The sequence below is a fragment of the Heteronotia binoei genome, chromosome 12, assembly GCF_032191835.1.
Source record: "Heteronotia binoei isolate CCM8104 ecotype False Entrance Well chromosome 12, APGP_CSIRO_Hbin_v1, whole genome shotgun sequence".
NCBI classification, from domain to species: Eukaryota; Metazoa; Chordata; class Lepidosauria; order Squamata; family Gekkonidae; genus Heteronotia; species Heteronotia binoei.
In genome coordinates, this window is record NC_083234.1 from 69958120 (window position 1) to 69974477 (window position 16358).

General features: G+C 45.6%; 1 protein-coding gene across 1 annotated transcript in view; it reads left to right on the forward strand.

The window, feature by feature from the left end:
• Positions 1-215: 215 nt before the first annotated feature.
• Positions 216-16358, forward strand: part of ST6GALNAC6 (ST6 N-acetylgalactosaminide alpha-2,6-sialyltransferase 6) — a 51525-nt gene continuing 35382 nt past the window's right edge. The window contains exons 1-2 of the mRNA XM_060251393.1: positions 216-606; positions 1601-1802. The gene's annotated coding sequence lies outside the window, so the exon portion shown is untranslated. The remainder of the gene's footprint in view (positions 607-1600; positions 1803-16358) is intronic.

Here is a 16358-nt window from a genome sequence, read left to right on the forward strand (position 1 = left end):
TCTCCCTCCTGCTCAGCTTCCGAGACTGTCAGGAGATGAGGCTGTGCGGGGCTCTCCGGGCCAGGGCGTCTCGCAAGGTGGTTCAAAAGAGCTCACCCTGCTGTCGTCCTCCTCTCCAGGCCCCGCGCGATTCCCCTACGCCTTGCTGCTTGCCTGCTGGCGCTGCTGGCTCCTTCCCAGCCGAGATCTGATTGGGGCGCCGCTTGGTGTGAGGTTGGGGGAAGGAGGAGGAGGAGGACGGCGTCCCTGGGGTTTTTTTGCAGAGCACGGTTGCCAGAAAGGGAACCGGCCAGCGTTAGGACCGAGAGGAGCTTGCAAACACACATACACACACACCGCCACCCAGAGTCTGGAGCCCAGCGGTGGAACAGCTCCTTTTGGGATGTGCCAGTAAAGCCGGTCACCAGCCTTGCAAGCAAGGAAACTGCCAAGACCCTCTTTGGCACCGCCTGCCTGCTGGAATCTGGGACCGGCCTGGGAAGAGAATTCTTGGCAGATCCAAGAGGCCGGGCGTGCATTTAGGGGGCTGGCGTCCTCTTTTCCCCCCTCCAGCTTCCACTGGCTTGGCTTCTGCTCTGGGGCTTGGAGTGGCCGGCAAGCAGGCGGGTGAGTTTGCAACAAACAGGCCCTGGTTCGAAGAGCACCGTTGCGGTATGGCAAATAGATGGGAGATCTATGTGTATGTGTGTGAAGGTGGAGAGTGTTGTGCCCCCCCCCCCCCAAACTGAGGTTTGCCCTGCCCCCTAGCCCACCTGGTTCAGCTTGGGGAGGGGGTGGGGGTGAAGCCTGGGTCTGCTTGTGTTTGCCCACCGTGGCCATCCAAAAGCAAATGTTGAAAGGGAGGAGGCAGAGAGAAGGTCTTTGGGGAGCGCAGCACTGACCACTCCAGTGGCCATATTTCCAGCCAAGCCATTAAAAAAAGAGAAGGCAATGCAGAAAGATGGGAGAAAGGAGTGGGGGAGGCAAGGGGGAACCTGCTTGTGAAGTTTCGGGATTGCATGTTCTGCAGCAGGGATTTTACAAAAAAAAATATTTATCCGGACCGCTGAGAGCGGTGGCTCTCCTTTCCTTTCTTGGGAGTTCCCTAGTATATCTGGGAGCCCCCCAGTATGTGACACAGATCAGACTCTGAGATTGTGTCCTCAAGCCCCTAGGAAACATGCTAATGCGTGCAAACACAAGATGTGTTAGGCGGTTGCTTCGAGCATGTCACATCCTCGGATTCGTGCGCATCTGAGATGTTTCAGTTGTGAGATCTGTTGGACTTTGACCTTTTTCCTGACCCCTCCCTCCTCAAAAAGGCTGCTTGGGGGAAATCTGAACATCGTGTATGTGTGATTGGGTGGGGTGTTCCAAGCCGAGGCTGACACACAACCTAGCGATGGGCGTTTTGCTTTAGTTTTAACTACCTAAAGAACATTTCCTCTCCTGGGTGACAGCTTGGCCTGGGAGAAGCTGAGGCTGTTCCAGTTTGATTTCGGCAGCTGTAACGGAAAAACTGAGCCATCTGGGGTGTTTTTCTTTTTGTGGTTTTTTTTTTCAGAAAGCTATTTTCTTTTGTATTATTTCTTCCCTTTTTTTTTTTTTTTGCAAAGAATAGGCCAGCAGAACTGATGTTTCAGGCTTTGATCTGCTGTCAATGATGTGATTAAAAAAGAAAAAAAAAACAGGAGGAGAACAACAAGCCCAGCATGGAAGGTTGGTGGGGCAGCCGGGATTGGCACCATCTCCTGGCTCCCCACGAAGGAGAAGACCCCCCCAACCACATGCCCCACACTGGCCACGTGAGTCCTCCAACCCAGGTAAGGAGGAACAGACCCGACCGCTCCTTGGCTTTTCCTGCGGATGTTTTTGTATGCATAGGAATTAAATTGTCTTGGCCTTCAGCTGTCCCCAAGTGCAGAGGTGCAACCTGTTAGGAAAATCCTATCTGAGTTCAGTTTTTCCTCCTCTGCAATCTCACCTTAAAAACTTTGGCAGCAGTGGCCTAGACCTGCCATGTTTCCAGATGGGGCTTCTAATTTATTCTCTCATGATTCCCTTTATTTTCTCATAACCGATAGCAGGGGTGGCCAAACTGTGGCTTGGGAGCCACATGTGGCTCTTTCACACATATTGTGTGGCTCTCGAAGCCCCCACCCTGTTGGCTGGCTTGGAGAAGCCATTTCTCTCTCTCAATCATTTCTGCAAGCCAAGCCAGTCAGCAGCTTGGAGAATGCATTTAAAATTAGTTGCTTTCTTTCCAAATCTCTCTTCCTCCCCATCTATTTATTTTCCTTCCTTCCTTCCTTCCTTCCTTCCTTCCTTCCTTCCTTCCTTCCTTCCTTCCTTCCTTCCTTCCTTCCTTCCTTCCTTCCTTCCTTCCTTCCTTCCTTCCTTCCTTCCTTCCTTCCGTCTCTCAAATATCTGATGTTTATTCTATGTGTCTCCTGCATTAAGCAAGTTTGGCCACCCCTGACTCACAGCAATTGTTGCCGAGCCTAAATGGCTCTGCATCATTTCAGTGTTTGTGGATGGCTCGTTCTGGAAATGCATACTTTGGATAAAAGCCTTTATCATCATCTAATGCTTCTGTCCCTTAAGTTAATAGGAACTCCTTCACTTTGCACTCCCTTCCTTCTCAAACATTTTGCTGGTCAGTGTAGCTGACAGAAGGATTTCCTTCCGGATAAGGTTTACGGAGATCTTGAAAAATACAAGAGAAATGTTCGTGTGTTTGTGTGTGTGTGCATTTTTTAACTGGAAAATATCCGGATCCAAAACCAAACTCTGTCACCAATTTTAAAATCTTGTTTTGCAAAAAAACAAAAACCCCTCAGGTGGGGCCATGTCATATTCCTCATGGGGGTGGACCATTCATTGCCCCTAACCAGACCTGTAGCTACAGTGGGGCCCTGGGGAATTCAGGCCCCACCAATCAAACTCCTGTTTAACCTTTGTGGCCCCACCAATCAGTCCCCATTAGAGAGACAGATCTGAATAGAAGCAGGAGGAACTGCCTAGTTAGAACCTCCATTTTGGTTTATAAATAAGTCTAATTCCACCCTTCTATCGGGAAGTAGATTATCTCTATGGTTGTTGGGGAGGGGGTTATTGGCGGCCCCTGCCCCCCAATCAAAAACTGTCTCTCTGGGCCCCACCAAAATTTAAATTCTGGCTACAGCCCTGCCCCTAACCCCAGCTGTGATCTGGCTTCATATGTGGCATAGATGGCATGAAAGAGGCACGGAAGCCCTTTTAAAAGTCACAGCTGCAAAAATAGCCTGTTTGGACAGGGAGCTTCGTTCTTGGGGTTGTGAAAAACTCCAGATTCTTCCACTCGGGGACAGATCGGTTTCAAAGACCTCCTTTCTTTGGAAACTGCCTTATGCTGAATCAGCCGGTCTTGCCAAGTATATTCTCTGCCCACATGACTGGCAGTAACTCTTCAAGGCTTCAGGCAGAAATCTTTCCCTGCCCAATTAATCTGAGAGCCTTTTAACTGAAATTGAACCTGAGGCTTCTGGTGCACAAAGCAAACACTAGCACTACTCTTCAAGGCTGCGTTTGGACTGCTCAGGGATTCGAACCGATGTGAGGGGAGGTCCAGAGGTTCGAGGGCTGCATGTGTCAGTTACTTACTGCCCTTCTATCTGCAGAGCTGTCGTTAGCTGGGGAGATCAGAGGTGCAGTGGTGGAGAGAGAGCCAGCTGAATGCAGGAGCAAAGAAATATCTCTGCCCTGGCCTGGGCTGGCCTGATCCCATCAGATCTTGGAGGCTAAGCAGGGTTGGCCCTGGGTAGTCGGAACTGCGTTCCTGCTCAAAAAAAAGCCCTGGGCGTCTTTCAGACAGTTGAACTTCAGACATTCCTCAGTTGAGCCAATGTGGTATAGTTATTAGAGTGTCGGGCTAGGATCTGGGAGACCCAGGTTCGAATCCCCACTCTGCCATGGAAGCCCAAGGTAGTTATACAGAGGCAGGCAATGGCAAATCGCCGCTGTTTGTTTCTTGCCTTGGAAATCTTCTGGGGTTGCCATCGGTCGGCTGTGATTTGACGGCACTTTCCACCACCGCTAACAATCTGCAAGTTCTCTACCGAAAGTCTCTTCTAGTCCTGCTCTGTGAGATCCTTTAGACATCCTCAGGGCTTTTTTTGTAGAAAAAGCCCAACACAGACTCATTTACATATTAGGCCACACCCCCTGATGGCACCATTGTTTCGCGCAGGGCTTTTTTGTAGAAGAAGCCCAGCAGGAGTTCATTTGCATATTAGGCCACACCTCCCGATGTCACCATTGTTTTGCACAGGGCTTTTTTGTAGAAAAAGCACAGCAGGAACTCATTTGCATATCAGGCCACACCCCCTGCACCAAGCCAGTCGGAACTGCGTTCCTGCTAAAAAAAAAAAAAAGTCCTGGACATCCTTCAGACAGTCGAACTTCAGACATTCCTCAGTTGAGCCAATGTGGTATAGTTACTTAGAGTGTCAGGCTAGGATCTGGGAGATCCAGATTCGAATCCCCCCTTTGCCATGAAAGCCGGCTGGGTAACCATGAGGCAGTCACACACTCTCGGCCTAACGTACTTCACAGGATTGTTACGGGGGTTCAGTAGAAGAGAGGAGAATGAAATAATACAATTTGGGCCCCCACTGGGGAAGAAGGTGGGGCATAAATAAATGAATTAAATAAATGAATTAGAGATCAGAAACGTCCATGCCCCCCCCCCCAAAAAAACACTACAAAAATCAATGTGTGTGTGCTATTAAAACCAAAACAGGAGTTTGTTTTTTTTCCACCAGGAAACGTGGAAATTTCTGGAGAGTGCAGGAAACTCTTGTGATATATTCTCTCTTTTGAAAGTGCAAGACAAGATTTTACTCACTCAGAAATGTGCAGTATGGAGGCTTTTATGTAAGGCAGTCTGCAGTATATTAGATAATAAGTCCTGCCTACACTGTGGACATGTACAGCATATTTTCAAGGATACGCTTATTGTTTAAAGGTGCTTAATTATGCCCGCGATTAATATGCTTACTCTGTTTGTGTGATGATAATACACTATTGAATAGTTCAATTATTTTGGTTTTAGAGAGGGCTTATGGGCTGAGTGCATTTGTGGAATGTCAAAGCACGGGAAGCCAAAGATCTTACCCTCTGCCCCCAAATCCTGGGTGAGGAATGTCTATATTTGGGGTATAGGCCTCCTCTGCAGTGCCCTGTCTTTGGTTTCAGATGGGTCTTGATCATGCTGATTGCTTTCTCCTCTTCTGCTGTCAGTCATGTGGTTTTGCTCACCCAAGGAGCATATGTTAACATGGTTACTATTACCACTCTGGGTGGGTTATAGTTTGACGCCATGCTTATTGCGATGGTGATATACAGAAGCAGGGAATGCAAAGGGAGAGGCAGGTGAAATGTCCAGCAGGTAAGTGCCACTGCCGAAGCCAGCCCTTTGCACCCTCTTTCCTGTTTCCCTCTTACCCTCTTTATGTGCTGCCCTCGCCTGCCAGGCCCTTAACTGCCCCCTCCTTAACCCAGTTCCTTCTCTTGCGCTCGCTTCAGCTCCCATCATCTACTCCGCAAGTATATGCTGTTTCTCTCCTTCCCTTGTTTGCACAGAGTGCTTTATAGGGATGGGAAACGGCAGCCGTTGTGCGATACGCAAACAACCGAGCTGCCCTCATGCCTTGAAACCTACCTATAAACCTTAGAGAGGGTTACCGCAGCCAGATGTCAACAAGATCTGTGTGTATGTGTTATGTGTATATTGCTGTCTATGTGTTAACACAGGTATGCTTGTAAATGGAAGAAGTAAAGCAGTTGCAATGGAGAGATTTTCCATTCCTCTACTGACTTTACTTTCCAGACTCCCGCCCTGCACATCCCGGCTTGTAGCAATGAGTCTCGAAGATTCTAATGGCTCTGCATGCATTTATCTTTACACCATCCCTGTAAAGTAGGGCAGTATTATTATCCCCCTATTGCAGGCGTGGGGAGGCTGAGAAGAGTGACTTGCCTAAGGCCATCTGGTGAATTTGTGGCAGAGGATTTATTTGAGACAAGGCCCTTGGAGCCTGTGCTCACCAGGGGAGGGGCAAGGGGAGTGAGGGTGGGTAATGAGAAGATGCAAAGCCCATTTCGCTTTGTCTGCCCCCTTTGTGAATGGTTGCTGACCCCCACTTGTCTACGGTAACCAAAGGGCAGCTGAAAAGTTGAAGGGTTTGGAGGACATTTCTCTATGAGGAAAATAGACCCTTTGTCAATAGACCCAAAGACTTTCTCAACAGACCCTTTCTCAATAGACCCAAAGACTTTCTCTTCTCTGTAGACCCAAAGACTTTCTCAATAGACTCTTTCTCAGTAGACCCAAAGACTATTAAGAAAGAGAAGCCATATTGGACTTAAGAGAAGCCATATTGGACCAGGCCAATGCCCATCCAGTCCAACACTCTGTGTCACACAGTGGCCCAAAAAATCAGGCGCCATCAGGAGGTCCACTAGTGGGGCAAGGCACTAGAAGCCTTCCCACTGTTGCCCCCACCCCAAGCACCAAGAATACAAAGCATCACTGCCCCAGACAGAGAGTTCCATCTATGCCCTGTGGCTAATAGCCACTGATGGACCTCTGCTCTATATATGTAGCCAATCCCCTCTTGAAGCTGTCTATGCTTGTAGCCATCACCACGTCCTGTGACAGCGAATTCCATTTGTTAATCATTCTTTGGATGAAGAAGAAGGTAATAGCATGGTATTGTTCAGGAATCCCGAACAGGTAGTTTGTGAACTCCTGTGTGCTTATGGGCTGCTGCAGAGTAGGTTGTGCATTCTCTAGAATATTTGTAGATCGATCCAAGCGGGCAGCCGTGTTGGTCTGAAGCAGCTGAACAAAGCAAGAGTCAAATTGCACCTATAAGACCAACAAAGTTTTATTCAGAACATAAGCTGAAGGAGTGTGCTTTTAGCACATGAAAGCTTACGTTTTGAATAAAACTGTTGGTCTTAAAGACGCAACTTGACTCCTGCTTTGTTCATCTAGAATATTTGCTTTTTCTGAAGAAGAAGAAGATTATTTTATAGGGTCCCCCGCTCCTCTGTGCTTCTTAGCTGATAGCTTCATTTCCAGCGCTTCTCCAGTTTCGTGTTCTATTTCTAGGACAGAACGGAACTCGGAAACATGCAGTGGAGCCTTGGGGGGGGTGTGAGAGGAAGATAACGCAGTGTGCTTTTTATTACCCAGAAGTAGTTCTGTCATAGAAGCAGGAGGCTTGGATTGAGAGATACCAGCCAGACTGCTCTGCCCTTCTCCTTTGATCTGCTTCCTTCCACCCACCCCACACGTCTGCGGAGCAGGTGAGGATTTGGCAACCCGCTGCCGCCCACCTGGCTTTTGAGAGTTTGCTTTCGCTTAAGAGAGCCGTGACTGAGATGAATGGATCGAATCAGTCCGTTTCACTTACTTTCCAAAAAAAAGAAATCTGCCTCTACTACTTACAGGAAGGGGAAATGGAAGCACTGGAGCCTCTGGCCCAAGGGTCATTTTGCAGAAAAAGAGGTGCTGGAGCTCACCTGCGTAGATCATTTGCATATGCCACAGACCCCTGACGGCATCAGAAGGTGTACTAACTTATATCAGCTCAGCATCTACCTCAAAATGCTTCTTGAATTCTAATTGTCATAATGAAACTTTACTCCCATTATACTTTTTCAGTGACTTTCTCCTATGTGGCCACAGTGGCATGAGGAAGAAGATTTCCATCTGACTGCTTGATATGTTTTCACTATTTTCCCATTTTTTTGTGGGGGGAAATATTAGAAAGTTTGTCAAATCGCAGAGTTCAGTAAAATTCTCAGAGGGGGGTTAAACCATGGAGCCCAGAAGCAAGGGTTTTTTTTGGGGGGGGGGGGGGCGGGGTTAAGAAAGAAAGAGCACAATAAAATTTAGAGGTTCCAGAGCTCAGCTCTTGCGAGCTCCTGCCGAAAATGAGGCCTGCTCCGGCTCCCGATTTCAGGAAACCCCAGCTTCTGAGATCTCTAATTGTGCTTCGGCTAGCAAAACAACTGGATAGAGGGGCTCAGAACAGTAACTTATTTATTTACGTTATATTTATATCCTCCCATTCTATGCAGACTCAAGGCGGCTAACAACATAAAATACACAATAAACAATAAGCAGCATTAAAACAATAAAACAATCAAATAAATTGCAACGGTGCTACTTCAAACGGATCATATAATATTTTCCTTTCTCAATGTGTACAGATCCTGGGCTGTTAGTACTAAAGCATGATAGATCCAGATGCGGTGGCAGCCCTCTCCCGTTAGATGTCATATGCCATCCAAAACAGCTCAGTCTTGCAGGCCCCGTGGAACTGCGATAAATCCCGCAGGGCCCTGATGGCTTCTGGGAGGGTGTTCCAGAGTATTGAGGCTGCAACCAAGAAGGCTCTTGCTCAGGTGGAATCAAGCCTAGCCTCTTTTAGCCCAGGGACAGCCAAAAGATTTTGAGAGCTTGATCGAAGTGCTCTCTGGGGAACTTTTTTGCAAGCTGTTCCATATTCGCTGGCGCGTGGAATTGTGGAGTATGCATATGGCCGCCCTGCCCGTGTTACCTTGACCCAAAGTAACCATTTGCCAGAGAGGGGAGGCCAGAGCCCTCTCCTTGGCATGGAATTCATTAGGAAGTTGACTTGCAAATTTAATGATACACACAAATGCTACCTTGAGGGCAGCTGAGAGGTGTAGCCAGTGTGTTAATGCCAGGCCTCATTTTCCCACTGCCCTGACTAGTATTTCTTAGGTCACCAAATGGTAAGGTTGCCAGGTCCAGCTCAAGAGATGTCTTGGAACTTTGGGGGTGGAGCCAGGAGACTTTGGGGGTGGAGCCAGGAGACTTTGGGGGTAGAGCCAGGAGACTTTGGGGGTGGAGCCAGGAGACTTTGGGGGTAGAGCCAGGAGACTTTGGGGGTGGAGCCAGGATCAAGGCTGTGTTGAGCACAATTGAACACCAGAGAGAGTTCTGGCCATCGTATTTAAAAGGACCACACGACTTTTTAGATGCCTTCCCTCCATTTGGAAATAATGAAGGATAGGGGCTCCTTCTTTGGGGGCTCATGGAATTGGACCTCCTAGTCCAATCCTTTTGAAACTTGAAGGGTGTTTTGAGGAGAGGCAATGGATGCTACGCTGAAAATTTGGTGCCTCTACCTAAAAAAAAAAAACCCAGCCCCCCTCCCAACCCCAGGTACCCACAGATCAATTCTCCATTATACCCTATGGGAAGCAGTATCCATAGAATGCCCAACAGACATTTCCCTCCCCACTAGTTTCTGAGGACCCAGAAGTGGGATAATATGAAGTGAATCGATCAAGACGAAGATCTACAGCCGAAACACGGCTTTTTAAACCTAGGAAACGTGTGATCGTTTGCACTTCATTATAAAGACCATGCCTCGTGTGTTGAGTCTTCAATGTACTGCAAAGTAGCTTTTGACATCGCTGGCAACATCGTCATCCATGAGAGGTCGTGCACCTACTAGGACTTTGCACTCTTTGGAGTCTTTACTCTTACGTGGACTCTTTCATGATGAAAAATGGCAAATGCTCTATTATAATTTTGATTTATAATTTTGGATATATGCATTATATGTTATAAAATAGTACGAGACGTTCCTTTAATAGTGAGTCTTTGAAAAAGTTCTTTGTACTGAGCAACTACAGCAGAGTCTTGTAAATTTCACTGAAATTGACTTTTTTGTAGAACAAGGGGTCTCGCCTGTTTTCCAACAGGGGATTGGCAACCCTACCAACTGGGATGTTGGCTTGCCTGATCTCTGCTGCTTGTCACCCTTCCCCACTCCCTGCTGCGTCAGTTTTGCAGAGAGCATTTTCCAATCACTGTGAGTGCCGTGCTGGGAGAAGTCTCTAATTAGAGCTTTAAAGAAAGCGTTTGAATCTCTGCTGTATGGCAGAGGCGCCAGCTGCCGTGCCGATCTCAGACAGGAAAGAGGGAAGGCAAGCTTGCATTTTCGTTAAGCCGAGTATTTTGTTTAATATCATAATAGCATTTGTATGGCACAAGTGCCAGAGGGCAAAGACTCCGGAAACCAGCATAATGCAACGCTGTGACATCACCTGCAGTCACATGCCCAGAAATGACATCACAGTAATTTGCAGCGCTCTAGGAATTTCCCAGATCTCTATGGTTCTTACCCTTGCTCTCTGTTGTCACTCTTATCCTTGATGGGGCCTATAGCAGTGATGGTTTTACTCTCTCACCTTTTAAGGCCAGCTTAGCCGCCCCCTGGTGGCTGCCTTGAGTGCTGGAAAGTGTGCAGGGCTGTGGAGAAGGAAGGGAGGTTGTGGGAGAGGACAGTGCCCTTTACTTCCATCCCTTGCAGCATTGCCAGGTACCAGCAGGATTCGAGGGTTTGGGGGGATCATCTCTGCCATGGACCAGCTGGACAGTGGGGGGAACTCCTCCCCTAAACAGGGACATCACTGCGTGACATTCCCACCCTCCCCCAGAATGCCCCCCAAATCCACCCCCCCCCCCCAGGTGGGCGAGGGAACCTGGCAACTCTTCATGAGGCCCACACTTCAGAGATGCTTGCAGCTTATTCATCCTTTAGTTCCTGTTGTGGTTGTTTCAATCCGGAGGCCACCTGAGAAGGAGGAGGAGGAGGAGGAGAAGAAGAACTTATAACCCACCCTACACTCCGAATCTCAGAGTCTCAGAGCGGCCTACAATCTCCTTCTCCTTCCTCCCCCTCAGCAGACACCCTGTGCGGTGGGTGGGACTGAGAGAGTTCTCACAGAAGCTGCCCTTTCAAGGACAACTCTTGCGAGAGCTATGGCTAACCCAATGCTGTTCCAACAGCTGCAAGTGGACGGAGGAGTGGAGAATCAAACCCAGTTCTCCCAGATTAGGGTCTGTGCGCTTAACCACTGCACCAAACTGGCTCTCCAGTCCCTGCCAACCCTTGGCATTGCCCATTCCCCTGAAACATGGGGTGGGTACCATATTGGAGAATGATGCTCAGAGCAGCCACAGGTGGCATGTTGAGGAGTCACATGTGGCTCCTGCCTCACTGAGTATCATTGCAGTAGGGGAAGACATATTTGTTAGTGGAGCTATGTGCATGGGGTCCAACTAGGGATGCCAGCCTTCAGGTGGGACCTGGGAATCCCCCAGAAGTACAGCTCATCTCTAGACTACAGAGATCAGTTTCCCTGGAGTAAAGGGTTGCTTTGGAGGGTGGACTCTGTGGTACTGTACTCCACTGGGGTCCTCCCCAGGCTCCATCCCTAAATTTTCAGGAGCTTCCGAACTTGGATCTAGAAACCCTAACCCCTAAGGCTGTCAGTCCCCTGGCATTAAAGCCACAAAATCACATCCCAAAGTTCTTCATAAATAAAGTTCATAATACAACTATTGTCATTTTCAAACCTCTATCACGATCGGATACATAGGTCATCAACGTTTTTAGTCCCTTCGTGTGTACACACGTCAATTTCAGACTTCATGTCAATTTCAGACTTCAGCGGCTTCAAGTCTGAAATTGACACGTAGTCAGGAGAGTCTGAGGCGCCGAAATTTACGATAGCTTCTCTAGAGTGAGTGACGTTGGTTTTACTGCTGCTGTTTTAATAGTAGTCCGACTATTTTATGCTGAAATTAATGTCTTGACTATTTTATTTTGAAATCGCTTACTTAGATCTGAAGCCTCATCAAGTGCCTTTGGCAGATAAAGCAGCAGATAAAGTATTACACTAAATAAATTGAGGTCAAGTATGTTAGAAGAAGAATAAAGTACATCCCTTTCCTCATCAAACCACATTCCAAAGTGACAGGTGCCCCGCCCCCACACCAGCCCCCACCTCCTCACCCACAAATGAATGCCTGACGTAGTGGGATTGTACTTTTTTGCTGCCCCTTCTAATACATTAATTGTAACCATCCCAGCATTTTCTTACACATTAAATCCTAACATTTACCTAGCCACCTAACAGCATTTTAGATGCCTATTCTAATACATTAATTGTAAACATATAGCATTTTCTTACACATTAAATCCTAACATTTTTCTATCATCTTCAGTGCCTGTTCTCAGAGTGAGACAAAAGTATTTGACCTTAAAAGGTCAAGTGCTGAAATGTATATCTCGCAGACGTGGGAGGATATTCACCCTGTGAGAGAGAGCAAGAATCTTAGCAAATTATTTAATGCTGACACAGTTTAGACCTGGACAAAATAAACAGATGAAATTAGGTTCTCACGCAATAAATTTCCTGTTCTTATGGTCTGTGATTTAAAATAGCTTTTCCATCAAATTTATGTATGGGCTAATTGTGAGAATAGTGTTTGACCCCCAAAAATGGTCCTAAGAGGTCAAGGGGTTTTATGGCTGTGAAGTGCAGAAAAATGTAGACTTAAGAAAAATGCAAAAGCAGGACAGAGATATACAATTTAGGTTATTTTAAATATAAACAAAGATAGGATTTTCTGACATGTATAGAAACACACAGGTTACAGAATGCCCCATTGGTTTTTTTGTGGATATACTCTGACTGTGTCCAATATGTAGATAAAATAAAATTTTAAATAAAAACAAGCAACAGTAAGCAGTGTTTTAAATGATTTTAGTTCTACATGCCCTGTTAAATGTGCATTCACCCCATGTTCCCCAAGTATTGTTGACAACACAAATATTTACTGCCAACTTTGGTGATTTTTGATATGGTTCCACCAAGATCAGGATCTGAGCCTTTAATTGTATTCAAGTAGGCATTCATTTGCTTTTGATGGAACTCTTAACATCAGAAGATCTGGGGCTTAGTTCTGAGCCATGCAGCTCACTTAATATCTTGGCACACAATACAACTTTTTTCCATCGTCAGCATCCTCCACCTGTTAGCACTCCAAGGAGCTGTCTGGGGGGTTACTTGAGCAATGAACAGGGCCCCGGCAGTAGGAGGTTGCCTAGGATTCTATAAGAAAAAGAAGAGCTTATCGTTGCTGCTTTAGGGAGAAGAGGGGGTTGTGGGTCACGGGCAGCCTAGGAACTGATCTCCTTGATGAACCAAGGGTGCAGAGAGAGGAGCGAATTCCACATTTTAATCACTCTCTGTGTAAAATAGTATTTCCTTTTGTCCACCCTGAATATGCTATCAGCCTCGTTGTATTGAGTTCTAGTATTTTGAAAGGGGGAAAAAGTTCTGTTTGTCAACTCTCTCCACCCCTTGCATAATTTTATAAACCTCTATCTTGACCCCACACCCTCCCCCTCCCCTAACATAGCCATCGCTTTTCTAAACTGAAAAGTCACTCATCAGCCTTTCCTCATAGAGAAGGTGCTCCCCCCCCAACCCCCCCCCCCCAATCAACTTTGCTGCCCTTCTCTGTACTTTTTCTAGCTCTGCAATGTCCTTTTGGAGATACGGTGACCAGAATTGTACACACTATTCCAAACAAGGCTGCGATATAGATCTATATGGGGGCATTACAATATAGGCTGTTTTATTCTCAATCCCGTTCCCAAGAATACCTACCACAGACTTTGCCTTTTTCACCGCTGCAGCACACAGGGTTGACACTTTCACCAAACTATCCACAACACACTTGGGATTTTCCCCCCTCTCAGTCACAGCAAGTTCTATCCCTATTAGCTTATACGTGAAGTGGGGATTTTTTTTGACCCACTATGCCATCACCTTACACTTACCAGCACATCACCCCTTAGTTCCTAATCATTTATGAATAAATGAAATAGTCTTGCCCCCGTACCAATCCTTATCGGACCCCGTAGCATACTTCCCTACATTGTGAGAATTGTCCACAGATCCCCACTCTTTACTAACAGTCATTGAACCAGTTTTTTAATCAGAAAGAGAACCCATCCTCTTATCCCATGACTGCTAAGTTTACTCAGGAATCTCTGGCGAGTCTTTCTCAATGAACTCTAAAAGGTTGGTGAGGCAGGACTTCCCTTTGCAGAAGCCATGTAGGTGAAGAGTAGGTGGAATTCACTGCCACAGGAGGTGGTGGCGGCCACAAGTATGGCCACCTTCAAGAGGGGTTTAGATAGAAATATGGAGCACGGGTCCATCGGTGGCTATTAGCCACAGTGTATGTGTGTATATAAATTTTTTTGCCACTGTGTGACACAGAGTGTTGGACTTGATGGGCCGCTGGCCTGATCCAACATGGCTTCTCTTATGTTCTTATGTTCTTAAGATTAAAAAAACCAAAACAAAAAAACCTGGCACGATTGTGATCTGAGGGTGGAAAAATGTTTTTGTTTCAAACAGTCTTATTAGTAACATATGGCAATAAATTTCAATTTCTTACATCATTAATAATTACTTTTTATCTATCCCATATATTACTTTCTACCCACTCCTCCCCCGTTACTTGACACCCGCCGGTGTTATATACTTAAAATCTTAATATTAAAGGTACCCTTAATTAATAAGAACCAAAATTAATATCCTCCTCCCTCTTGTACTTAGTCATTATCAAAAATTGTCCAATGTCCTTTTATTTTCCACTCTTTTTCTACGTATCTTCTGAACTTTTTCCACTTCATCTTAATTACTTCTAAATCATAGTCTCTTAAGGTTCATGTTAACTTGCCCATTTCACCCCAGTGTCATAACTTTTAAAACCCAATCCCATTTTTCTGGTATTTTTTCTTGCTTCCACAACCGCGCATACAACGTCCTAACTTTTTCCACTCCATCTTAATTACTTCTAAATCATAGTCTCTTAAGGTTCATGTTAACTTGCCCATTTCACCATGTGTCATAACTTTTACAATCCTACCCCATTTCTCTGGTATTTTTTCTTGCTTCCACAACTACGCATATTATGTCCTAGCAGCTGAAAGCAAGTATCAAATTATAGTTCTATCTTCTTTTGGATTTTTTTTTTCCATTTGTAATCCCAACAGGAAAGTCTCTGCAACTTTCTTAAATTCATATCCCGAGATCCTAGAAATTTCTTGTTGAATCATCCGCCAATACTTTTTTTGCCCTTTCACAAACCCACCACATACGGTAGAAAGAACCTTCATGTTTTTTTTTTTACATTTCCAACACCGGTCTGGCATCTTATTATTCATCTTTGCCAATATCACCCAGTGAGTTGCATTTGAACACGAGTCTCCTAGGTTCTTGTTTAGCACTTAACCCGCTAGAGCCAGCGGAGTATTTTACTTACTTTACTGTAGCCCCCCCTTTTTTGTTTTTGTTTTTTTGCTGAGACTGAAATGTAAGAACAATGTTCTCAACTAGGATAGGCATTAGAGGACCACACTAGGATCCGGAACCATCAAGTTCAAATCCTGACTCTGCCACGCAAGATTGCTGGTGACTTTGAGCCTATCACGCTCTCTTGCCTTAGCCTACCTCACAAGGTTGCTGTTGCGAAGATAAAATGGAAAAGGAGAAAAACAATTGATAAGCTGCTTGGTATCATGATTAGGGAGGGAAACAGGATGTAAAAACTAAGCACTACACCACAATGGTTTCAATGAAATGTGGAGGCTGGACAGTTGTAAGAGACCGCAGAGGCTACTGTTACACGGCTAACCCTACTGACGTCCAAGCTCTGACAAAATTGGGCTAGTCGGTTATATTCAGGCTTCCCATGAAACATTTACATACGGATAATTAGAGAAATAAGAGCCCCAGTGGTGCAGAGTGGTAAAGCCGCAGCACAGCGGTTCTAACCTCTGCTAACGACCTGAGTTTCACGGTTAAAACAATTTTATTTGGTAACAAATTATATGTCCTGCATCATTAATAACTTCTTTTAACTATCCCACATATTACTTTCTAGCCATCCCTCCCCCGTTACTTGACCCCCGCCGGTGTTATTTACTTAAAATACTAATGTTTAAAGGTACCCTTAACTAATAAAAAATGAAAATTAACATTCTTCTTTTTTTTCTAAGACTTCATCATTATCAAAAATTGTTCAATGTCCTTTTATTTTCCACTCCATCTTAAAAACTTCTAAATCATAACCTCTTAAAATTCTTGTTAACTCGTTCATTTCACACAATGTCATAACTTTTACAATCCAACCCCATTTCTCTGGTATTTTTTCATGCTTCCACAACTACGCATATAATGTCCTAGCGGCTGAAAGCATGCACCAAATTATAGTTCTATTTTCTTTTGGAAATTTTTCCATTTGTAATCCCGACAGAAAAGTCTCTGCGACTTTCTTAAATTCATATCCCAAGATCCTAGAAATTTCTTGTTGAATCATCCGCCAATACTTTTTTGCCCTTTCACAAGTCCACCGCATACGGTAGAAAGAAACTCCATGTTTTTTACATTTCCAACATCTGTCCGGCATCTTATTATTCATC